General features: G+C 39.6%; 1 protein-coding gene across 1 annotated transcript in view; it reads left to right on the top strand.

The window, feature by feature from the left end:
* The first annotated feature begins 6970 nt into the window (after positions 1 to 6970).
* gcgra (glucagon receptor a) overlaps positions 6971 to 25575 on the top strand; it is a 30266-nt gene continuing 11661 nt past the window's right edge. The window contains exon 1 of the mRNA XM_029508001.1: positions 6971 to 7101. The gene's annotated coding sequence lies outside the window, so the exon portion shown is untranslated. The remainder of the gene's footprint in view (positions 7102 to 25575) is intronic.

Here is a 25575-nt window from a genome sequence, read left to right as displayed (position 1 = left end):
GTGACTTCTCTATTACTTCCATCCACACACACAAAACACACAAACAGACAGCACAAGAGTACAAAGTGTAACAGTGCTTGTTGTGCAAACAGATGGCTTCAGTGTTCAAGTGAAAATCAGATTTTTATTAGTCACAGTCAAAAAGTCCCAATGTGCTTCACCATTAAGCCGCAGTGGCTTTACATGTGTTTTTTTTTTTTTTTTAGCTCTGAGACACAGTGGGCATGAGCATAGACTTAAGAGCAAACAGGTGATTATCCGTTCTCTCTGGAGCTTTCCCCCTGTTATACACAATAATCTAAATCACATGTTAACAAGTGGAAAGGAATCCCGCCCGTGTGCTACAGAGTTGAAAGATTCATTAAGTCATGGCCAGACACAAGCAAAACACCAAATTACGCATTTCTGAGAAAATGGCTTCTGAGAGATGAAATTGGCAGCGACAGAAATCTTCATACGTCTTGGGATAAAGGGCAGCTGAAGTTAGATGGAGAAACTTTGCTGTAAAACCACACTAGAGAAAGCCTCATCAATCACAAACCTTGTGGTGTCAGATGGGTGAAAGCAGCATAACTGGAGCAGAGAGAGAAAAAGAAAAGGAGCAGGGGAAAGGACAAAGATTCTTTTTTTTTTTATCCATATCTACTCTAAAGTTTCATGTTGAGCTTTTTTTTTTGCCTGGTCGAAACAACAGGATCTCCGTTACATTGGTGGAAAACAGACTGCCTCAGTATCAGGGCAACCGTTGTTTTGGTCTATACTGATATTAATGATGGCATTAACTGCTTGTGCTGTGCTTCAGAGAATGTTTTCATGTGGGGGTGAGCAGCTGTGCTGAGCTGACTCCTTTTAATGGGATTGTGACATGAATGTATACAGTTGGCACTAAGTGAATGGTCTGCATCCAAAATAGGAAGAATGGGCAACGCACCAGCTTTCCACCCATTAGTACAATTATGCCACACTGATTAAGCAGTAATCACCATAATTACGCCCTCTTAGTCCTGGGGTTGCTTACCAACAAACAGATGATCCACTTTCATTTAGAAGCACTTCTTAATTGAGTTAATTATGGAATCAAAAAGCAGGATGCGATTATGGATGCGTTTGTGTGTTGTGTTTTTTTTTTTATGCAGAAAGGACTTTAAACCAGTATTAGAAGGTCAGTTGCCTCATGATAACAGATATTTTGTGACGGTTAAAAACATTTTGGTGATTCATGTCAGAATAACATTGACAGGCACGATTTCATTATTAAAACTGGTATTGGAGTTGCACATCATCTCAAGTGTATGTTGAGATGATTCCTGTCGTTGTGATGTAAATAGCATTCAGACAGATTTGCTGAATAATGATCTGATGAGAAAGAGATCAGTAACATCTCACAGTTTTACTCCACGTTTTATGTCACTTTATGTCAACAAAAGTGTTTATCAATTCCTTATGGTATATATTAAAAATAACCTGTTAATGTTTCATTTTTTCAAAACAAGGTTTCATGTGCCTTCCTCATGGTTTCGCTAAATTATCTGTTAGAATAGAAACTTACTGAGCAGCTTGTCTGCAATGGACTGTAAAATATACTGAGAGGACTGAATCTTTAAATGTTTGGAGCTTTATGTAAAGAAAAGGAAACTGCTCCTCCCATGATTTCTAAAAGAATCTTTCTTCGTCACAACTTTGTCGCAACAAATGGGAAAAAAAAGAAAACCTTGACTCTGACAAGAAAAGATGGGGGGATGAAAGAGAGTGCTTTTGTTGGGCAGTAGTTGTGTGAATTGGGAGATAACGGCATCCGTCAAACGGCTATTTTTACTCACATGGACATGGCCCAACTGTGAGACAAGAGCTGTGTGGCTCTATTGTATCTCTGTAGTCAACAGGAATAAACACCTGCCTCTGTTCTCTGAATAATTATACACACTGTTTGAACTGCCCTGTCGGTGTGTATTCTTTGCTGCTCTCCCTCCAAACAACAAACAACGTTTCCCCTGTGCTCATGCATTGATAGGTACAGGCTAATCCCCGGTGAAATGAAGTGCAGCCTTTAAAAGTGAAACGGAACAGTAGGAACATATAATATTCAACAGCTCTTTAACTTCCATATGAGTGGTAGGCAGGCGAGCCAGAATGAATTTTAATGGCCACGAAAACATATTCTCTCAGTTAACTTCCTTGTGTGACATATGTGAGCAAACATGAACACAACATTTCCTGCCAGACTTAAAATGGGCCTTTTTGTTCTCTGTGACAGATTTCAGTTTTATGTATTCATAGTTTTTTTCTTGCAGATTTATTGTAGATTTGTGCTCTCAGCACTTCAGAAATAATAATCTCGGACATAATTGCATTTTTTTTTCTGCTGTGTAACTGTGATTGTTGTTATTCAGTTGTTTTTAAATCCAAGTTTACACCAGTGAGAAGATTGTAGTTGTAGTTGATTTAATTTTCAGAAGCTGTGATACGCAGTTGTGTGTGTTTTGTGGCGGCTTCATAGATATTTTACCAGATATCAAGTGACAATATAATAACACACTTGTGATGTCCTCAAGGGATAATTGCTGCCCACACATTAATATTTCTCAGAAATGTCACCATTATCATTTATAATAATTAATGAAAAACGATGGCGTTAAAAAGGAGTGTTACCAATAACACCAAGCACATACTGTAAGCATAAATCTGCATGGGTAAGCAAAAATTGGAGGTCATGATGTCATGAACCCAGCACGCACTCAGTCATGGCTCTGTAGTATCACTTAACTCAGCGCGACGAGAGTGGAGAGCGGAGAATCCCACTATGGCCAGTTAGCTGTCAGAAGTACCAGGGTGAGAACAAAGCTGATAGGCTTTCAACATGACTGGACATCTATCTGCCCTTCTCTGAACACCCTGTCATTGCCGCTGATGGACGTCTGGCCGAAGAACACTCTGCCTATGATGTGAGTGCATGGAAATGCTCAAATGGAAAGACACACGCACAGACTGGCATGTGTGCACCTCAAGTTGCCTGGTTCGGGGAGAGGTCAAAGTTGTTTTGTGCCTTGTTTTTTCCCCATATAGCCTCTAAATCTACGGACAAAAAACAGAGCAGAACAAAACAGTTTGCAGTCGTACAAGTCGAATTTGTCATAATTTGAGTCTGAAATGAATCATCAATGATCTTTGGCTTTATGGTGAGACTTTGACGAAGCCCTAATCTATTAAAACCCCTAAACCATTTGAATGGAAGTTAATGTGATGAATAAGGAGGAGGTGAAGTGTGAAACATTTATAGGGTTTGTATTTATTGTTGCCTCATATGACACTCATACATGCATGTGCAGTAATGAGCTGGAGTATATATTCCAATCGGTATATATGACAAACAAAAATAAGCTGTCACTTCAAAAGCCTGTGATCAGGTTTAAAACCATGAGAAAAGTTTTTGCATGCCAAAGTGCACCGATTTCACTGTCTGGAATGGACAGCAGGACTCTGACAAATGCCAGCTGAATGGCCAGCTCTTAGGAGCGTGAACAGACTCGTGTGTGACAAACTCTCTGAGGGCCTGGAGGCTTTGCTGCATCTGACCAAAGCACACGACACAGTGCACTCTCACCTGTCGGCTCCCGCTGCCGAAACGCTTGTGCAGAGTTTTCTCACCTCAGCACAGTGTTCACAATGGCGTTCAGATTTTTTTATACTGTAATATTCATGGCAGCAGAGGGTGCGCAGAGTTTTATCTCTCTCACAGCAGCATGACTTGCTGGTTAAATCTATTAATTGTGATGTAAACAAACATTGGAGTTGTGCAGGAAGTGCACAGTGGTGTGAGTTACAGGCCTGGGAAACTGCAGAGCTGCTCTGCTGTCCAGGCTCTCCAGTCTGTTTTTGTGACTAAGTTATGTTAACAAACCAGAAATCATTAAAATTATCTCAGTTTAATTCCACAAAGCACTGGATACATAGATGCACAACTGTTGTGCTGCCTTTTGCAATGGAGCTAATCGCTCCTCAAATATTGACTTTGCATTGAGTTGGTGATAGATTCGTGAGCTCTAATGTGACTAAATAGTGGACATGGAGATACTGTAGCAACCTGCAGATGAGAAAGCAGAGAGGTTTTATAGGAATATACCTGAGTGAAAATCACAACACTGTCTTTCCATTTTCAAGTGTTAGAATGGGGCTGAGACCATATCGTATGATCTCATAACTGTATATATCTGTTATGATGTTAATTCAGCTGTTTGTTATTTGCACTGTCTCCCTCTGTTGGATGATGTGGGGACTCTATTTTATACACATCCAACACACACACTCACAAAAACACAATGCATACACACCGTCATTAATTGGCTTTTGCTATTTTCAGCCAGAACACTCCTGCATATGTAAACAGATTTAATATGTTTTCGATTTGGTGCCCCAGGATGAAGAACAGGGGATCTTTCTTATTGGTAGTCTTTTTACCAGACCTTTGTCTTTTAATATCCTTTTAATGCCTCTGGAAAATAAAATGCTACTATAATCAAAGAGTATTTAAGTGGTAATCTGTTATTTTGAGCCAAACTCTTGTGGGGGCTGGCACATGCATCCAGCTCCTGACTAACTCTTGATTATTTCAGCCTGATTCGAATCATTTTAACAGAGAGGCAGTGATACCTGCCTGGTGGATACCTTCGTCAGACTTTGTGTGATGGTGTAGCCTCTGAAAGCTCAAAGCACTTAGTGTCCCAGCTCGGTCAAGTCTTACTTGCGCACATCTTTTGCTTCCCGTCCAGAGGACAAAAGTGACAGAAGCTCGTCCAGTTTTTTCGCTGTAATTTCTGCATTCCCAGCATTTGTTTCCACTTTTCAAGGCAGGTATCTTCACAACAGCTGCATGGTTTGCGCAAAAAAGGTGAAACAGCAAATTAAATTTAAAAAAAGTTATACAAATGATAACAACAACAACAAAAATAACAATACAAATCATGTTTTTTGTCTAAAAACAAGATTAAAAAAGAAAGTTAGAAACAACAACAAGATCAGCTAACAGAATGATAAAGGAGGACTTAGAATCAAGAGAATTATTAAATCAATGTATGTATAATGAATAATATAGTGCTGTTTTACAACATTAGATTTGGGGCAATATTCTGACCAGCAGATCATTGCTTTAGCCCTGCACAGGTTATTGACACACACAAAGGTCCTTGAACCTTGTTTATGGGCAAAGTTCATGGTGAAAAATATCTGTGTGTGTGTGTTCGGAAAGAAGGAACATGTTTTTTTCTGGGACTGACTGCAGCAGCATACAGCAGCGTAGGCTGCGAGTCCTTTTCATTTAAGTGGTGTTAGGTGGGAATATGGTCAAATTCACTGCAAGGCCAGGTGATTGATTAGTTGGTTAAGCCTCAAAGAAATTCCCTAGACTGTGCGTTAATATACTGCGAGGCTCTTGTGTGGGAAAATATTTTCCCCATTAATTCAGAAAGTGGTGACAGTATTAGATGCATTTTCAGTAGCTTTCTCAGTCTGACCCGTCGTGACTGCATCCATCTGGTCTTCCCCGACAGACAAATGAGCATTTCTTACATGATAGATCCCATGCTCAGACCGTTAACTTAGATCCAGTCCAGATGAATATCACCAAGGAAGGCTTTACTTATTATCGCTCAGTGGTGATCACACAAAACTCAGCCTTCGTTTGCAGTAAAGAACTGTTCCTGCACCCAAAACTGCTCAATAAAAGCCCAGAGGCTGTTGGGCACACAAATTACAAAAGCCTTGCTGAGGATGAACGCCCATAACAGTTTTTTGAGAGGATTTGAGAGCATGTCAGATGTATAAGCAGGACAAAGTTCAGTCAGTGAACTATTTATGAAATTAGAGTGAAGTTTGAAGGCTTCAGTCTCTCTGCGACGAACACACACACACACACAGTCAAAAAAATAAAAAACAACAACCATTATTTACTTCCATGCTCCTTCATAAATCATTCAGTTCCATACTAATCATTCAGTGACATTTAGAGAAATACACACTCTTGCTTTCTTGCCATGAGCTGATACCACACTCACACCTCTTACCTGAACGTGAGCAGCCAGCGGCCGGATCTCTGCAGATCTTCTTTCATTTGGACAGAGCCTGACTACACCTGTTCTCTCCTTTTATGAGTCTTATACGGAGCAAAGCTGAAGGCAGATTACTGCTCCTCAGTGGTATTGATGCTAAATTATTTAGCTACCATGCAGATATAACATTGATGTTAATGTAACTCAGCAAGAAAACAGGTGAGCAAGGTGCTGCTGGGCAGGTTTTGTTACCTTTGGCCTGGGCCCCGGGAGGTTGAAACTAGGTTAGGGCCAGTTCGGCAAGGCCATGCGATTGTGCCCATATTTCAACGTTACAAAAGTAAACCAGCTGGTGGTTTCACGGACTAGCTGTAACCATAAACTTGATTTTAGCTGCACATCCACCTCCGTCCTTGAGGAGCAGCTTTGTGTTGGCGGTGGCTTTTTTACCCCGCAGACATGAGAGTGGTATGGATCCTCTTATTCAACCACCAGCTCAAACTAACAAACAAACAACAACAAATCACTTTAATGACTGTTGGATGCTGCACATTATAGAAAATGTCAAGCTCAGTCTGCTGCTTTAACAAACAACGATGCACACAAACTTGTCAGATTTTCAATTGAAACATGTGCTTTAAAACGCACACACACACACACACACACACACACACACAGGTTTTCTCCCTGTTACGTCACTCGGGTACAAGGAGCGCGAGCCGCCGTATCGTTGCCTCGCGCTCACTCAGCCACTGCTGCCAACCGCTGTCGCACAGCTAGTACGTGTACTTTGCGCCCTCTGTTTTCTACTCTTTACATGTTTCTGTTTTTTTTTTTTTTTTAATTATTATTATTTTATTAGTTTTTTTTTATTTCAAACAACCGATGCAGTTAAGTTCCTTCCGCAGACGCTGCCAGGACAGACGACTCGTTTCCGGAGCTGAAGGCAGGCGGTCATTTATTTTGAAAGTTGGATTAAAGCGCAGGGGGGAAATATTGGCTACCAGAAGAGCAGCAGTCAAACACAGACTGGAGGAAATCAACAGCATCCCTGTCAACGGTAATTAGATGTTCATTTTTATTTTCTACTGAAATGTAAAACAACAACAAAACTTTCAGATCTCAGTATTAATATGTCGGAGGGTTTGGAGCCAGGCTGTCTTTCACTTGGCATATGTTGAGGCAGAGTTGAATTTCTGCAAAATGTTTTTCAACTGCAGCCCAGCGTCACTTATCACTTCTGTTTACATGTTGTTTTCTGAACTATCCTCTATCTGCGCTTGGTCAGCTGCCAAACACACGCCTGTTCCACTGATGTGGCTCTCACAGAGCAGATGATACACTAATACAATGATTTCAGTTGGCAAATATGTGTGTTTTGCTGTTCACCTGGTTTATTTTGTGTGGATTTCAGTTTCTGGTGAACGCACAACTGCTTCAATTCTGATGTCAGGGTCACTAATTTCTGCATGGACTAAAAACAGTTTTTTTTTTTTTGGGAAGAAAAATGAAGCAACAGGAATAAATGCACAAACACAAAATACTTTTTAGTTTGAAAATTTTGTGGGAAATTGTCTCTGTGCATTTTAGATACAGTACATCTCATGAGCCCTTGCCTTTAAATGTAATAAATGCAGCCAATGTGATATGTAATATACATTTTAAAGAGACCGTATCAGTGATAATATTTAATTTCTAATAGGGGAATTGTGTTGTTTTTGCATTGACTTCTCTTTCAAGATGTTTCTGATGTGCTTGATCTAAATTCACACTTAATGAACTAGTGCAGAGACTTGCATGACTGAAGCTTTCTGAAAACTAGGAAACAATTAAATTTTAAAGCAGCTGCAAATGACAACTGGTCATTCTGTGCCATATGTTAGAAAACTCTGTCTAATTGCAGACCAGACCAAATAAACAAATTAGTTTGTTTGCCTGTATGCTTGAATGTTGCATACATAAAATTGGTAGTCAAATGTCCAGGAGTGATTTTAATCCTAATTAGACCCACTTGGGCAGCGAAATGCAAGTAAGAGAACATGTCGACCATCAGTCTTTTGAGCATCCTTTATTCCACTGCCCACACTGTGTGGCTAATAAATGGGCCTATTGTTTGGTAAACACCTCTCACACATAACCGAACAAACATCATTCCTTATTTCCACAGCACATCTGTTGCTGGGATGTAAGAAATGCCTGCTCTGACCCATACAGGTGCACTCATTTGCAAACATTAGCAGGCGGTACAGATGCTTCAATGCATACTAAATACACATAAGTGGAGTTTTGTGATGCATAAAGTAATATTCCTGCTCTCTAAGTGCTATCGCTATCAGCAGATCGAATTCTTCACTGCTATATTTGTGTGCTGGAAAATGCTGAATGATAAAACAGAGGTGAGGGGTTGCACTTATTAACAGGTTCCATCCGACCCTCATATGCATGCAGCACACACAAGAAGTTTCACCGGCTTAAATTGCTCAGACAGTGATTGGTGTCAAGGCGCAAAAATCATTTCACTGATCATTTCACCCCCTCTAAGAACTGTATGCCATATGAGACTGCTCAGCAGCAGCCTGCCAAGTGAAAGATGGGCTTTTTCATTGTTTCATGCCTCTGTCAGTGCTTGTTGAGGATAAATGTATAAGAACTTATGTGACGAAGGATGGATTACATCTCCTTCCTCTCTCTTTCTCTCGCTCTCTCTCTCTGTAATTTTAATTTGCTGACTTTAGCAGTAAGCAGAATCCACATCAAATTTTGTGATCTTAGCTGCAATTTGTCTTTGAGGCTTTAGCGGGCTTATTTGCTCAGAAACCAGGCTGTAGCTAGTCTTCTTGCCTCACAAAAATAATAGCAAAAACCTTTAAAAAGTGCATTTTTGATGATGTCACACTGTAAACTATGTGAGTTTTGGTGTGTTGTGGAATTTGTCGGCGGCAAATCACAAAGTTGAGTAATAACAGATGGTCAGAGCTGATGTGTATATATGTCAGACTTAAAGACAGGTTAGTTCATCTGTCTTTATTAGTCATCTGTCATGCATTCATGCTGTGAAGACATAATTCATAAATAGAAATGGATGTGTCGAGATTCAAATTAGGTGCGGCTTTATGAAGCATGATGGAAGATTACGTGAGTGAACATTGTGATTATTTTGTAACTAAATAAATGCTCTCCCAAATGAAAAATGTAAATGCCTTCTCTCTTCCCCTTAGAAGAAAAATAAGACAGGACTATAAGTTGTTGATGTCTGAAGTTGCTTGTTCAAACCGCGGTCTGATTCAGGTCAAACTGAAGTATATCACAGCGCTGCTTTCAAAGCACTTTAGGGTTTTTCTTGCTTACACATTCACCCACCTTGTGTCCTTGGACTGTACCGTGCTGAGTTGAGTGTCAGAACTCAGCTGGCCAAGTGAAGAGTCATGCTGCCTGTAAATATTTGGCTCCGCTTGTGTTAACTGGCCAATGGAGAAATATAGTGAGGACTCTCAACTATGAGGAAATCACGCACAAACGCAAGGGGGAGGACATGGGATGGCAATCGATTGCTAAGTTAATGATGAATAAATAACAAGAATGCAACTGCTACTACTACTAAGAATAATAATTGGATTGGCTAAATTAATTCTGATAGAATTATTTGAGTAAAAAATATAGAAAAAAGGATACACATAATTAATATATCAACAAGTCCAAGATGTGTGTAGCTATCTGCTCACTCATCTACATGCACACAGGTGTGTAGATATTAATTTAAAATGACAAGAAACAACAGCCCATGACGGATAAGTGTGATACACAATTGGCATGCAGACATGATGAAAAAAATAAAAAATATTTGCTTGAGAAAGGAATGAGGGCAGCTTCATATATCTCTGCCCTCTTGTGGTTTCCTGAGTGTGAGCCATTGTGTGTGTGAATGAGGAGAGAAACACGGATAGATTTGCTTATGCTTCTCTCTGCTTCCTTCTACTTCTTCTTCTTCTTCTTCTTCTTTTTTTTTTTTTGCCGGGGCACAGGGAATAGCGTAGAGAAAAACAGACAGGAGGCAGAGATGTATAGAAACAGCTTGAAGTGCAGAAAAAAAAAAGAGACAGAACTAAAGCGCGAGATCCTCAGCTGGATGATGGCCCGTGGTGGTGTGTGTGGACAGGTGTGATTGTGGTGTATAGGTGTTAGGACCCATCAAGGGACTGCATGCTTCCTCTGTGGCACCAGTTCAACGGAACCCCCCATCAAAGATCAAGGGGGGGGGGGCTAAGAATAGCTTCCCCTACAAAGAGCTGTCACTCTGGATTGTAACAGAGGAGCGATAAGGGTCTGTCGGGATAATGCCGCTGGGCTCCATTTAGCGCTGTGTTTGTCATCCAACACCTACACATACACACACGTAAACACTCAAGCTTCCATGAAATGAAGACCAAAATCAGGATCAGAAATGAAGTATGGATCTCTATAACAACCGACACTGGCCCATGTTAGCCTTCATTTTGGGCTATTTTTTCAATTTCAAAAACAATAATAAAAAACAGTGAAAGGCCACAGCTGAAGATTACACAGACCTTGTATTTATTCTTAAAAAAAAAAAAAAATAGAATTGCTCCGCCTTGTTTTGTGAATAATATACTATAGTGACGAAGAAGTTGTGCTTCAAAAATATTTTCATGCAGTGAACTTGGATGGGGTGGGGGTGGGGGTGAATTCTGCCATAGAGATGACATAGAGTCACTTTATTTTGTAGTGAATGACCTATAATTATTTGGACACAATATTTCCATTAAAAAATGTACAGTTAAAGTTTATGAATAAGTTTACATTTGATAATGGACTTTTTTTTTGCAGTGAGAGACAGAACACGGTAATTGTATCATCCACAAACATTGTATATGTCCAAATGCACAGTGTTTATATGCAGAACTGAATGGGAAGGATCAGAACCAATCCCTTCCTGTTAGAAGCAGGAAATATCTACTGCTTATTGAATCGACATCGACTCCTGTGTGGCTTTAGCCACCATTTGAGGGGTGATTTTGCTATCCAACTTTCAGGCATGTGCTGGGTTAAACGGATAAGTAGAGTGTTTATTAAATCTTCCCAAGTACACCCAATAGTGTGCCAGTAGCAGAACGACTGTCAGTTCCTTTAACGACCCCTTTAACCTCTTATGGAACAAGCTCTTTACCTCTGGAGGAAAATTAAATTTCTTCCAATAAACAGATACACTTGCTATAGCAACAGAAAACTGCTGGTGGAAATGCAATACCGTGCTTTCCTTACATTTTCCGAAAGCTTTTCAGTATTAATTATTAGTATTATTATTATTATTATTAGTAGCAGTATTATTATTATTAAGTCTTGCATCACATGAAAGGCAAAAAATATTTCCTTATGTCATTTGCCATTGGTTGGTTCCATCTTGGCTTCCTTTCCTTCGGTTTCTACAAAGAGTTTTACCTCTGCCTATCTGAGTGCCTCATGGGTCTATGGGTTCGTTGCCTTTACCTCCATGTCCTCCGCTCGGCACCAGAACAAGAATCAAATACTTGTGTGCAGCACATTCCTTCATTGCTGTGGCCTGGGCGGCTGCCATTATACTTCCTACCTTCGTACCTTAAATGAATAAATCTAGACAGTGTTTTGATGTTGCACGATCTGAAGTGGTAAAAGAGTTTCCTTGAGGTGGACCAGTTGAATTGTTTTTTTCTATGTGGCTCAAAAGGAATCAGCACATAAAACTGTGGTCAACAAAAAGGAACAACAACACGCTTTTAAAAATTATATATACATACAGTTTATATATATATATATATATATATATATATATATATATCTATATAGGTATATATATATCAACATATTTGTGTTTTCTTTAGTGTGTGTCTTACCATAGTCAGAAAAACATTGCGCCACTCCATTTCCCACTTTCACACACACTGAACATGAGAAACCTATTATAATATTGCAAATAAAGAAAAACCAGAGACGCAGAGCTCTGGAGAACTTTGCATCATTTTCACTCATAGTTCACTCTGATATTTCAACCTCACAGCACAAAGACTCACCACAGTCCCTCTGAGTATCAGCCAGAAACTGAAACACTTAAATCATATCCGTCCTGTCTTTCCTCAGTCAGTTGAAAAAAGACCCACAAGGGATACTGTGCATGAGCATGAATGTTTGAGCTGAGGAATTCATCAGTTGTTTTTAATCAATACCTGCTCGCTGTTTTTGTCATTGTTTGGATAACTTATTGCATTTACTCAAAATGGAGAACATGCTTCTGCCAAAGCAATTCTCCATAAAATCAACAATATGTCACATGAGCCAACTGATAACATTTTAGCAGGAAGAGCAAATGTTTCAGGTGTCAGAGTGAAGTTTTATGTTCTGGAGCATGTGACACTGAATTTGCAGGAAACTGTTACAATGGCTTTTTCACAAAGGGATATATGAGATTTGAGAGGATTTGTTATTCAAAAGCAACTGCTATGATGATTTTTTTTCCTTTTTGTTTTAATACATTTTGTTTAAATGAAAACGTAATAGTTTTTTGAGGTTAAGTATTTTAAACTAGGTCATGGTTTGGAGTGAGAGAGGGGCGCCGGCAGCCCTTTTGATATTTGAGTTCAACAGAAGTAGACAGATAATAGTTTCGGGTTCCTTCCAGTATGTTCATTCTTAACCTATCTTCTGAGGGTCTCTGGTAAATAGCTGGTAAATCAGCCGGTTCTTGACATTCAATAAGACTTGATGTGTTGTTGACGAGCTGAGATATGTGGCTTTATACTCAGGAGGTAACGATTGGAATTATCTGTGGACTCAAAGAAGTCACTCCGGTCAGAGAGAGGTCTGTGGGTTGTGATGATGGAAACATTGTTCTTGTTGTCCTGCTCTGAGACAAATCACACAATCAGACCCGATGTGGTTTATACAATTACTCTCTAATGACCTACCTACACACTCCAGCATCAACTGGGCAGAGGCCACGTGTACGCAGCGCTGCAGGGACTGGCACTGGTCAGGTTGTGGATTGGATTTGACAGTTTAGAAAGGTGGCAGGTGTGTTCACATCCCACACAAAGCTAGGAGGAGGGGGGTGGATGAACTGCCGGTCTTGTGGGAGGTGAATTCTTCTTTAGTGAACACAGAGACATCTTCACACAAGGTGGAGACTGGATCAAAAAGATTCATCACAGGGGAATCAATACAGTACCAGCAGAGGTGCGGTGAAGAATCTCAAATTATCTCAGCAAGGTTTTGCTCTTCTCTGAAATGCTTTGTAAACCCTGGAGGAGTTAACAGTATTGAGCGGTTTTCTGTATGCTTGCATCCATATTGGCGAGGCACTAAAAATATCCCCCTCCTTCCTCGCAACATGTATGGGTCAAGGGTCAAGTATAGCTCCCTTTGCTCCCCAACACAGCCTATTATCATGGTACAGAGCACAAACAACCGTTGTTTTATCGAAGCAGCCGCTCAGCTGGAAACTCTCCCCTTTATTGTGACCTCCAGGTTGCTTATCAACTTTTCTGGAGTAACAAATACAATGATCTGAAAATTCTGGTCCACTGCTCATTTTAGAGGGATCGGCTGTTGTTTATTAAGCTCAACTTGAGGCGAAAGTCTGGCTTTTTTACGAGGATGAAAAGTTGTGAAATTCTGACCAAACACCAGATTTACTTTGAACAATTTCACTGCATGTAATTACTCATCCAGTGGATGAAATAACAGTAATATTCTTTAAGTTCTTCTAAAGGTGTGGCTGTATTTATGGGAATATGTAAAAAGTAAAAACCCTAACCTGACAGTGACTGATGACAATATATATAAGTGTAAAACACTATTTAAAAAGAATATAAAATGGTACATTGTTTTCAGACGATATGGATTTTAACCACGAGGATCACATGAACCAGTTTTTCAGGTGCAATTTATTTCCTGAAGTATCTATATGATGAAAATGAAGCACTGTAATTTGGAGTGCAGACTATCATCACACAAGGGACCCTACAGAGAAAATGCCTTTGGTGATAGATAAGAAAAATGGAGGGTGAATTTGCTGCCAATTATTTTCCAGACACCAGTAAACAATAATGTTTTGGTTTTGATAGTCATGATAAACCAATAGATAATATAAAAAAACAATATTTATTTTTGAAAAAGAGCATAATAAGGATACCGCATACCTAAAAAATGAAAAAAAAAAAAAAAAAAATGGAAATCAAGCAAGCCTTGCTCAAGTAATGGATTGTGACATTTGAGTATTTGTTACAGTTTTTGTATCCAGCAGTGTTTTAGATCATTGTTTGGCTCGTATACCTTGACCAGAAAATGTGCCCACATTCCTCCAAAAATGAAGAAACCACAGATAGAGCATTGGATTGCTCTTCCTCTGGTTTTGGGGGAAAAAATTAGTTTTCAAGTAGCAGGATATGAATTTTCATACAATATGCTGTATGGATTTTTTTCCCTCTGCGCCTGTGAAGGGATTGTAGCTCAGACATGATGAGCTGCTACAGCACAGAGTATCCACCAGAGTGGAGATTGTTCTCACTACTGGGAGAGATGGAAACAACTATCCTCCCTAAGATTCATATCTACAGCAATGTGTTGAAGAAATGTAAAACTCAGCCTTATGGACAGGAGAAGGAGCTGTCACTGATGTGTAATGTTACATTAAATATAGATTCACATGATTGTCATGATGCTGTTGAACTGATTGAAGCTTCTCAAGTGGATTGTTAAAATGTGAGAATGTAATGTTGAAATCTTGGACAACAACCTTTGCTGCACTTTTAATTGGTTTTAGAATGTAAGATAAATATTAAAACCTCCACACTTGTAGTAAATATGTTCAGGTGGTTGGAGCAGGTGACACTGTTGCTGTCTGTTGCCCGTTCTCTGACGGGTGTATGGTTTGAAATGTAGTCTGGACTGAAATGAAGTTGCAGAGAGTTTCAGACAAACTAACCTCTTCCTGAAGAGCTGCTTCATTGCTTTTCAATGAATGAGGCCTGTTTCTTCAGTTGTCAGCGGCGGTGACAGTTGGGCAGGAGTTGAAAAACAACGTGTCCTCCCACGCCACCAAAGAGACCAGCTTATGTCTTTTACCTCCCGGGAAAGGGAGGTTCGGGCTGTACACAGCAGGAGACGTTCACTTCCATCCACACGCACTTACTCAGACGCACTCCCTGTTATGGGCTGTCATAACAGAACAACACCCACAAGATTTAGTTCTCTACAGTGGTTTCACACAGTGGACCAAACAGTTGAATGCAATGCAGCTTAAGAAAATTCATGCAAATTTACAAAACACAATTCAGAAGACATCAATTTGACAAAGCACACTGCACATATTCACAGCACAATGTGATCGGCCTGGGGCACACATGTTCAATGCTTTGCTTTTGTGAGCTAGAAAAATTGGATGTTAGCAAGTGGTTATGTGTTATAGTCAATCCAGGAAAGAAAGAAAAACTTTTTTCGTGTTTATTTCCATATGCCTCAGGTTGTGAGGTCTCGAGTTCTCAGGGCCACTGTAGTCTTGAATGTAGGATTATTGTTAACCAAATCAAACTGCAACATTATGCATAAATTGAACAACCTTTTCTTACCATATTAGCAGTTTTTTCATTGAATGGAACAAAAATCTAAAATCTAAAGGCTGACGCTCCTGGTGAGGGTTTATATTTAAGGCCTAAATATTTCCCTCTTACTTATTGCACAGGTAGTTCATCGTGTGCTGTGCGTAAGCCTGAAGAGTTGAGTAATGTTGGGGCGTTTTGCTTTGATGAACCCTCACCCACCTCTCATTTCCCTGCAGCTGACTGACTCTTTGGCTTTGTGTTTGGGGATGCATGTCGTCATCTTGGCCGTGCAGCTCTCTCCTGTCAAATCTCATCTCCTCCTCTCCCTTAAAGAGCTGCCATTTGCCATTCTCCCCATGTGCTGAGCCATGTGTCATAACCTAAACACATTTAAATATTTATTACTGCTACCGTGGAGTATTATTCATGCTCTCCATGGGCCCCTTTGAACAGATAAGGGTCTTTAAAAACTCCATCTTTCCATTTCTACATCCATTCCTACTCCACAGACAGGCGAGCATGTGGAAAAAAAAATATACACATTTAAATTAAAAGTCCTCATTTACAATCTTGCTTGCACCTTTTCAGTGACTCAGGTTAACATCTTTAGATCTAATTTGTCTTTAGAGAAGCTGCAAAATAGATGCGCTTTAAGTATGTGCGAACGCCTCTGAATTTGTTCTTAAAATCACAGCCTGGGCTTGAACTGGTTCATATAGTTGGCTTCATGCTTAGTAGGGAATGAATGTAGTGAGTGGAGGGATTTCATAAAGCTAGAAAGGCAAGAAAAGGTGTGTGTATGTGCCTATGTGTGTGAGTATATATTTGTTTGCTCATCTGTTTTCTGCCCAATTAGTCAGTGTTTGCTGATTACATTACCTGCATTACACATCTGCCTGAATGTTTCTGACGGGCATGTTTCTGCTGGTCTGTATTACACAACACTGATGGTCTTACTAGTAAAATGTAGATGTAAGTGAATATTAGCTGTGTGTGTGGTACAGGTAATAGTTATGAGCCTTATAACCAGTGGATGGTTGTGGATGATGCAGATGCAGGTGAAATAATTCACAGAATTGTGTTGGAGGAAAACGTTAATTATTTATGATTTATTTATTTTTATTGATTTATTGGTATTTATGAATAAACAGAGTTGGAGCATCACTATTATGGGGTCTGATATTCCTAATAAGGATGACAAAAAGCAAGTCTCTGTGAGCTTAGGATTTAGTTTAGGGTTAGGGTTGAAAAAATGATTCGTAAATTGTTTAAGATTTAAATCAGGCAGTAGAGTCCTAGGCCTGATAGCATTTATTTTTCACTGCTTGACCTACGGCCCTCATAGATAAGCAGTAGAAAATGAGTGAGAGTGTTTAGACCTACGTTACGTCTACAGCCACCAAACTGCTCCTCTTACTTTCCACACTGCTGCTCACCGTTGTGTGACATGTTCATATCTTGCTTGCATTACCGCAAAATTTCTGATGAATGCCTGAAGATAATGGTGTTGCACAGTGCATGCCAGTCCTCCTTGGTGATGAGAAGCAGGTCTATAAACTGCCTCTCTGATGCAGAGACAGAATCCTACCTGTCTAATTAAATGACTGAAAACAAGCCAGACCAGAAGCACTTGATACGTTCTACGCTCACGTATCAGCTCTTTGTTGACTACCTCAGGCTGTGAATGTCGGTTCGTGCTTGTAGATCACATCTTTTCCTTTGACCTGGGCTGACAACTTTGTTAAATCCTTCATAAGTGAGGTCAGTCACAACAAGTCAACCCAAAGCTCTTCATGGGAGAATAAATAACACTTGGGCTTGTTTGACTGTTTCTCTGCTTTCTCTCTCTTGACTATTATTTCAAGATTGATTACGCCAATGCAGGGCAGAACAGAAGCAGAAGTGCTGTTGCCCCACAGCAAGGAGGTTGTGGGTTTGTTTCCTTCCACCGTCCAAAGACATGCACGCTTAGGTTAATTGATGAGTGTTTGTTCTTATCTGTCTGTCTCTGTATGTTGGCAGTGCGATGGACGAGTGAACTGTCCAGGGTGTACCCCGCCCTCGCCCAACTTGGCTCCAGCATCCCCTTTGACCTGGAAACGAATAAGCAGTAGCAGATGAATGAATACACCAATGCTCCTTTTGCGCTAACGCTGACAATAACACACTTAAGCATGCATGAAAAAAAAAAAAACCAACAACAACAAGAGACAAAGAGAAATTATTTTTGGAAAACTAAAGAGGACTTGAGGCAATGTTTACATAATGATGGCTTTAAACAAGCACTAAGCTGCTGCACGAGTGTGTTTATGTGGCTGTTAGAGGGGAGCACCAGAGAGTGGCAGGACATAATGTGTATATAACTGAGAGAAGGAGTCTTTTGCTTTCTTTGCCAAATGGCGGTAAGGAATTGACTTCATTTAGATCAAGGATAATACAGATACTAAGAGGGTTTAATGGAGTGAGATAAAAGTGGCGGGAGCTCTGGGAGCTGAGTGAAACCGAGATAAATCACCTCGATTTACTTTATGTTTCATCGCGAGCTTTGATTTTTTTTTTTAAACCATTGACATACTAAATTCTTCAGCTCTTTTAATTATTCACTTTTTTGGCTCCTAGGAGGACAAACACACAAACACATGTTATTATCTCCTGGCAGTATAACTGGGAATAAAATTAGAAGAAAAGGCGGTTGTCATGCTATCTTTATTCATCTTATTAACTCTGTAAAGCCAAAACCAAACACCCCCTTTAAAAATGGCATATAAGGGTCATGACAATGCATTTGCCTGAAATATGGACATCTAACATACATTTTATATTACACAGTGATTTATGCAGGTATTCTCATCCATTATCCATTTTAAGAACACAGTTATAAAATAATAATGATAGTCATGTAAAAAATATGCTAACACTAACTTTAATCTTCGTTATAGAATGATAGCAAGTCACCTATTGAATTAAACCTTCACTGTGTTCTAAATAGGGAGAAATTAAGTGACACTTCTGAGTCACATCTGCCTGAAGCAGAGCTACTCTCCAGAGAAAGAAATCAAATAAACTACACACTGAGGCGATGCAGGCAGCACTTGTTTGTGGGATAAATTCAATGTTAGATTTTGGTCCCTTAAGGGGATTTGGGCATAATAACAAATTTATGACAAGAAAACCTTCATCCTTTCTATTACATTATTGAGTCAACCAATTTTTAGTTCATAAGAGTAGTGGTCTAAGGTCCCATAGCGATATCATCTGAAATATGTTCCTAATAAGCACAGGAAGATATGTGGACAGAAGAAAGGCTACTAGTTTAAGATATAAAAAAAAAGAGGGGGTGGTGCAGAAGACAGTTTTCACTCATTTTGTTGAATTAAATAATCTACTGTAAATATTACAATGCACTTCTGCCAAAATCATAAACCAGTATACTTATGAGTAATTTAAGATGGAATCTCATGGTATGTCATTGTCTATTAAAAAATCCAATTTAACATTGTAGTTGCATGATAAAAATTACACACCAATAAAAATATTCTGCAGCATCAATAGGGTTGACAAAGAGTCAGAGCAATAGCACCGCACCTCACATCCTGAGCTGAACTGTCTGCCTAAATAAGGATCAGGAGATTCTGTGCTTCTATGTATGGGGTCCGCTATGATATGCAACTTTGCCAATGTGTATGGCAAAGCTCAGTGTTTGATAAATTCCAGGCTGATGACCACTGACAGAGCGGTGTGGAGGAGCTCAGGGGGATTACTGCACATAAACATCGCCTGCCAGTCTCCATACGAGCTCCACACACGATGGAGCCCTGTGGATACAACATGGAGGAGACTTAGTGAAGGGGCTGACCTAGTCACCTTCATAATTCAGCGGGTCTATTTGGAGTCACCTCATAAACATTAAACATTGCAAAGGTCGGTGAGAGGGGTCTATTAGCGCCCCATTTGCTGCTTATTCACATGCTTACATGTATCAAACAACCTTCACTGAGTTTTTCTTGTTTGTGAATAGAGGTTAACCAAGAATACACGTCTCTGAAGATAAGTTATGTAAGTCCCGGCGCGTCCTCTTATCTTTATATCTTTGTCTCCTTACATTGTTTGCTTTGTTCTGGAGCTTCATTTCTCATTTCCTCATTTCTGTTTATTGTACTTCTTATAATCTCAGTAGCAGATCACAGTACACACACAGTGTTTATCGGGAGCAATCTCATTAGTATGAGAATGTCTCTTTGTGGTTCTTTGAACTTTTCAGTTTTGTGATGCAGTTCCAGGTATGACTTGACTCAGTTTTTTTTTCTTGGGGAGCAATTGTGTTTGTTGAATTGCTTTGCTTTAAATTTTGTACTTTTTTTTTTTCCTTGAAACTGATCTTGTCCCCATTTCACTTAATTAGACAGTTTATCGCATGGCCTGATAACAGTGTTCGTTTGAAAAATAGCAGCTCCTTTCCCTGAACTCCAACTCTTGCCAGGGTGAAGTGACGTTGCAGGGTGTCAAGTCTCTTCTAAAGAGAAAGAGATGTTCCTGTCTGAGTCCAACCCTTGTCTTTGCGTTGATTTACAGTCTCTCAGCTGAAAAAGCACAGTCACATTTTTTTTTTTACCAAGCCAGATCACAAAGGCTGTTGAGACCACAAATTGCACAGCCATCCCATACTGTTTCAGAAACAGGTAGTGCTTCTAGTAGATGTCACAGTAGAGACTGTTTTCTGTTAGCAGACAGCTGAATCAGTGTTTGACTTGTCAAGCTGAGTTTCAAGTGTTGATGGGTGAAACTGCTGCATTCGCATCTTTCTCTGCTCACATTGTTTACATGAAAATGTCACAGTGGGATTTATTACTTTGACAAAGCAGTCCTAAGACAACGACTTTTGTCCCTTTTATGGTTTCTTAGTAGAAATAAAGTAACAGCTCACTTTTTTTTGCCTTTGCTGGATTACTGTAGGATCACTTGAGTGGGGACTATTCAGGTCTTTTTCTAATGCCAGTGTAGAAATATTATGAAGTAAAACTCATTCCAAGCAACAGTCCTCAAATTATAAAAATATTACATTAAGGAGTTATTTTTAAGTTTTATTTATCCTATCTAGCCAATGAATAAATGAACAAAGCTTACTAGACTGGTCAGTAAACAGCTGTTATTCCAATGCTAACATTGGCTGTGTAGCAATAACACTTAAGTAAAGTAAAGTAAACGTGCATAATACATAAAATCCTGGTTCAGATTTAAGGCTTTTTCTCTTATTTTTTGATCTACTGTAAAGACTTCCACATGTGCAACTCCGGACTGCCAACTCTCATGCTTCTGGTGTGTGTCAAATGCTTTCACTCTTAATCTTCCACTTTCATTTTGCCCAAACAGTTTTCATGCCAAAACTATGACATTATATCTGTGCCACCATTTGTGAGTGCGCAGTGAGACTTATCTGTGCAACATTCGTTCAGCGCTTCATGTGTGCTCATCTCTGTCAACACACTCGCTTGAGTTGGCACAGTGTATATTTATGAATTCAGCATTCAGTCGTAGTAGTTACGTTATATCCTTATATCTTTACATGTGTTAGCAGCTGCATACTTTTTTAAACCATGATGGGTAATTGACTCCACATATGTGCCTGTAATATACATACGTCTGATGAAGTTCATGGCATCAGAATTTTACTCCAGCCAGGAGCCCAAAGTTGGTGGTTCCTGGCTGCTGGGGTGTAAATTGAACATGAGATTTGTAGTTGAGGCAGTTCAAAGCTGTGAGTACTCCACACAGCTACAAGTGATGTGATGTTTCCTCAAGTTCTTTTCCTGGCATCTATGTGCCAGATAGATAGATAGTAAATGAATACAAACAAGTCAGCGGAGAAAAATAAATAAGCTAAGTGCTGTGTTCTGTTGCACCACAAATAAGACACTTCTGGGAGGCTGGCAATGTTTTTTTTTTGTTTGTTTTTTTGCAGGAGCTGAATGCCTAGACGAATAGACTGCTGAGTGTCCTGTGGTGCAATGGAAACAGCTTACCTAATAAAAATGAATCTTAAATTTAGTTTGGCACAACATACACACAACCACCCATAGATCCATATGTAGATCTTTTCATTGGACAACAGACACACAGGGAAAAAGAATGCACACTAACTGATAACCAAAGGCTCCCTGCAGGATTGTTGTTGATTCACTGCAGGTTCACTTCCCAGGTCCAACACACTTCATGAAAAAGCCCATGAAACACTTCCCACACACATGCAGGTGTACAGCTTCATAGACACACAACATAGCGGGATCTCAAGTGCTTGTCATGTTTTCCCCTCCCACATTCATCAGATGTGACTTCTGAATGGGAAACATGAATGCTAAGCGAAATGTGTGATCAGTCAACGTGATAGAAGAAGCGAAAAAGCATCTAGGAGTTGATGTCAGCATAGCACATCCTCACAGATACAGTAGGTCGCACTCTGAGCTGCTCTCCCACAACTGGGTCACTGACTAAGATTTAGAGCACTTCAGAGCTCAACCATAGTGCACAGCTGCTGAAATCTGAATCACTTTTTTTTTTTTTTTCACATTTTTAACACCCACTCTCAATAACACAACAGTAATGTTTGCCATATAACAAATTTAATGACTGGAAACTGAAAATACTTAACGTTTTTCCTTCCAGCAGGGAAAATAAATGACAGATGAGGCACTTGATGAATAATCAAACACCTCTACTTAGTGTTAATGTTAAATGATTCACTGTTTATATTGGAGAAGATGAATTGTAAATGAATTTTCTGAAAACACAGTAAAACATTTATTGACAATTAGCCTAATGAAGTGGGAACTCTTCAGTAAAATGTTGCAACAAGTGATCAAGCTGACATATTTTACCTGTATTAATTGAAGTACGATGCGCTGTTGACTCTTTGAACACAAAGCCCAGTCGTGGAATAATTCGGTGAAGCTGAATTTTCACACCCACTGCACCGTGAAAAAACTGCAGCGAAGAAGTAAGCTAGAGGCAGAGGATGAGTAAAAGCTCAAACCTCCCATTTTCCAAAAACAGAAAGAACGGAAACAATTAGCTTCCCTCTGTATGCCATCTCTCCTAAGAAACCCAGCAGACCTGACGATTGACCGGCCACAGCCACAGCGTGGTTACTTGGTCACTAACAAGCAGAGAATGTATACACACAGCAGCCGCCACTGGCATGTCCTGGATTACTTGGCGTTGGAACTGACTCTTTTTTTTTCTTTTTACACTGATCATTTGCATTAAAAACAAACACACGACTGACGTGAATTCTGTTGGCTTTTGTCTGAAAGGTGGAAGCAAGCGTTTCGAGTGCGAGTATACATCTTTCCATTTTCTGTGTCTAACTTTATACAGGCACTTTAGGAAAATCGACATTGAGGAGATTATAGCTCTGCTTATTTTTGTTGTGGTGCCTTCTTTTTTGCTAATGCTTAGGACCAAAAGTCTTTTTAGCAACCTGAAAACATCAACAGTAAATATCAATCTGTAAAAAATAAGCAATTTGTCTGAATCAAAGAATGCCAACAATTTTTTTTCTCCCTCCTATTTTCCACAATTGATGAAACATTTAGAAAGAGAAACGAATGAGAGGGGCAGGTTGAAAATGAAGCATCAAGCTACAGTACAATGTCAAGGAAACAAAAGGTTTCCTTGATGCAACCAGAACATAGTTATGCCTTATCCATCAGCACACTGACTTAAGACGGCTCCTCATTTCTCAGAATAACTTCAGTCTTATTGCATAAACCATTAATTAACCATTGTTATTGACTACTACCACTGTACAGGATGTTGTGCTCTAATAATACAGAGGGAAGCTGCTGTCAGTGCTTGTTCAAGTCCAACACACACAACACTGAAGCTGAAGCTCAGTTTCTTCTCTGATTTGTGTAACTATTATCTTTACAGCTGAAGTATTTTTAGCTACAAGGGACTCACTTTTTTTTTTTTTATGTTGCCATAGCGTCAAATATGCTGATATGCCTTTCAGTAAAGTGAAACATCAAGGAAGCTTTTCTCAGGATTAATTTCCTGTTGAGTCACAGTAATCTGAAATGTTCCTTTGCTACGACCACATGGACTTCCTATTGATGGTGAAATTAGAAGATGCCTGTGCGAGCATCTATGGCACAGTTAGACATGGTGTCCTCTGGGATCATTCAGCGAAGCAAAATTAGACAGGTAGTGGAGATCAGATAAAACACTACGTCAGAAAATAATGGATGAAACGCATCTCCAGTGGAGAATTAATGCATTAAGATCTAATCTGTGGTATGTTAATGGTTGCAGTGCTATCAAACGATGAAAGAGACCAAGCTGGCGAACTGAACAAAGACTCAACCCATCATTTTGAGAGTCACAGGGAGAGAGGAAATCAAATCTCATTTACACAGAAATGTAGTGTCAAACTGAAGATGCAGAGAGCTGTGCCCTGATTAAAGCGATGTCCCATCTCCTGTGCACAAGACAAGTCACAGGGCACATTGAGACATAATGCTCCACCTCCTCTGAACTCTGTTTCACCCATTATCAGATCTTGATGCGCTCACACAGCAATGTCAGGCCCAGCCTAACATCTGCAGCTGTGAAGTATGAGCGCGGCATGCTGTGCTTTGCCTTTCATGGGAAAAATGATTACTCAGAGTGGAGGCTTCACGAAGGTTATACTACACTTTTGCTTTAATGATCATCTATTCCACTGAAATTTCTGCTCAGAAACAGGCAGATCAGTGAACGCCACTGTGGTATTTAAAAGATGCATTTTGGCCTCATTAATGACAAAGAAGATAAATGACACAGGAGGGTTCCTGCCTTAACTTTAACTAGCTTCTCTACATTTGGAAAGCTGAGTGATAGATTGCTGTTCGGGGGCTTGTTTTCTTTAAAAAAAAACCAAAACAAAACAGACAGTTATTGTGTTTTGTAAGAGGTTTGTTTTTAATCTATATTGCTCCCCTCTGCCCCACATTCATGCACGCATACGCTCCTTTTGTAATTTTATTTGTTGGACAATGTAATCCAATGAAAGGTAAGTACTCTCCAACAAACAACAATAATTGTTATGGGTTATTCTATTGAGCCATCCAACATGTACTTGAACAAAGAGTGTCTTTGTAATGTCTTTTTTTTTTCTGTACTTTCAGGGATTTTGCGTCATTCATTTATAATTTAAATCTGTCCTTTCAATTAAAGGGAGTAGTGACCCCTTTGTAACTCTGTTAAAATTATATTATTTATTTTTTGGTCAATCATTCATAATGAAAATAGCTCTGATACTTCTGATAGGTAACCATATTATTATCCTTATGTAAAAAAAAAATAAAAAAAAGGCATTATATCATATTGTACATGTTTGACACATCACCAGGCAGCAGTGAAACATTTTGGGATGGTAACTTGTTTCAGGATGAAAAACACTAAAAGGAAACCAGCCCAAATAACCAAGAAATCCCTCTGGGGCTGCTTATGTGATGCCCAGCCGACGTCCACCTCTTAAATCAGATGTGCAACAATAGTGATAAAAACTCCAGGTTATTTCCAGGAACTGAGAGCTATTAGGGTTAAACAACACGTGTTCAGGACCTTGACTGGTCTGGAGCCACAGCTAAGTGGGAGCCCCGAGCTGCAGTTCCGGCAGGATAGCATAAGAGCAGACTACATGAGTCTAATTAGCCTCACACCTCCAAGCCGATTAGTTCCTCTCCAGCTACCACCAAATGGCTGATGAAGGCATCCAAGCAGACATATTGTCCGCGACATCATGCAAGTGATGAACCGATGTATATCCTAAATGTGTATCTTTAAAATTCCTCTCTTGTTCTAGCCTTGAGTTCCTTTGGGAAATGGGAATGTTCATTTTAGGGAAAGCCTCACTTTGCATTTATTTCCGGGCTGCTTGTGTTGTTGCAGCTCCCAGCATGCTGATG

This window comes from Echeneis naucrates, chromosome 8 (assembly GCF_900963305.1).
Source record: "Echeneis naucrates chromosome 8, fEcheNa1.1, whole genome shotgun sequence".
NCBI classification, from domain to species: Eukaryota; Metazoa; Chordata; class Actinopteri; order Carangiformes; family Echeneidae; genus Echeneis; species Echeneis naucrates.
This window is presented reverse-complemented; position numbering and strand designations above follow the sequence as displayed.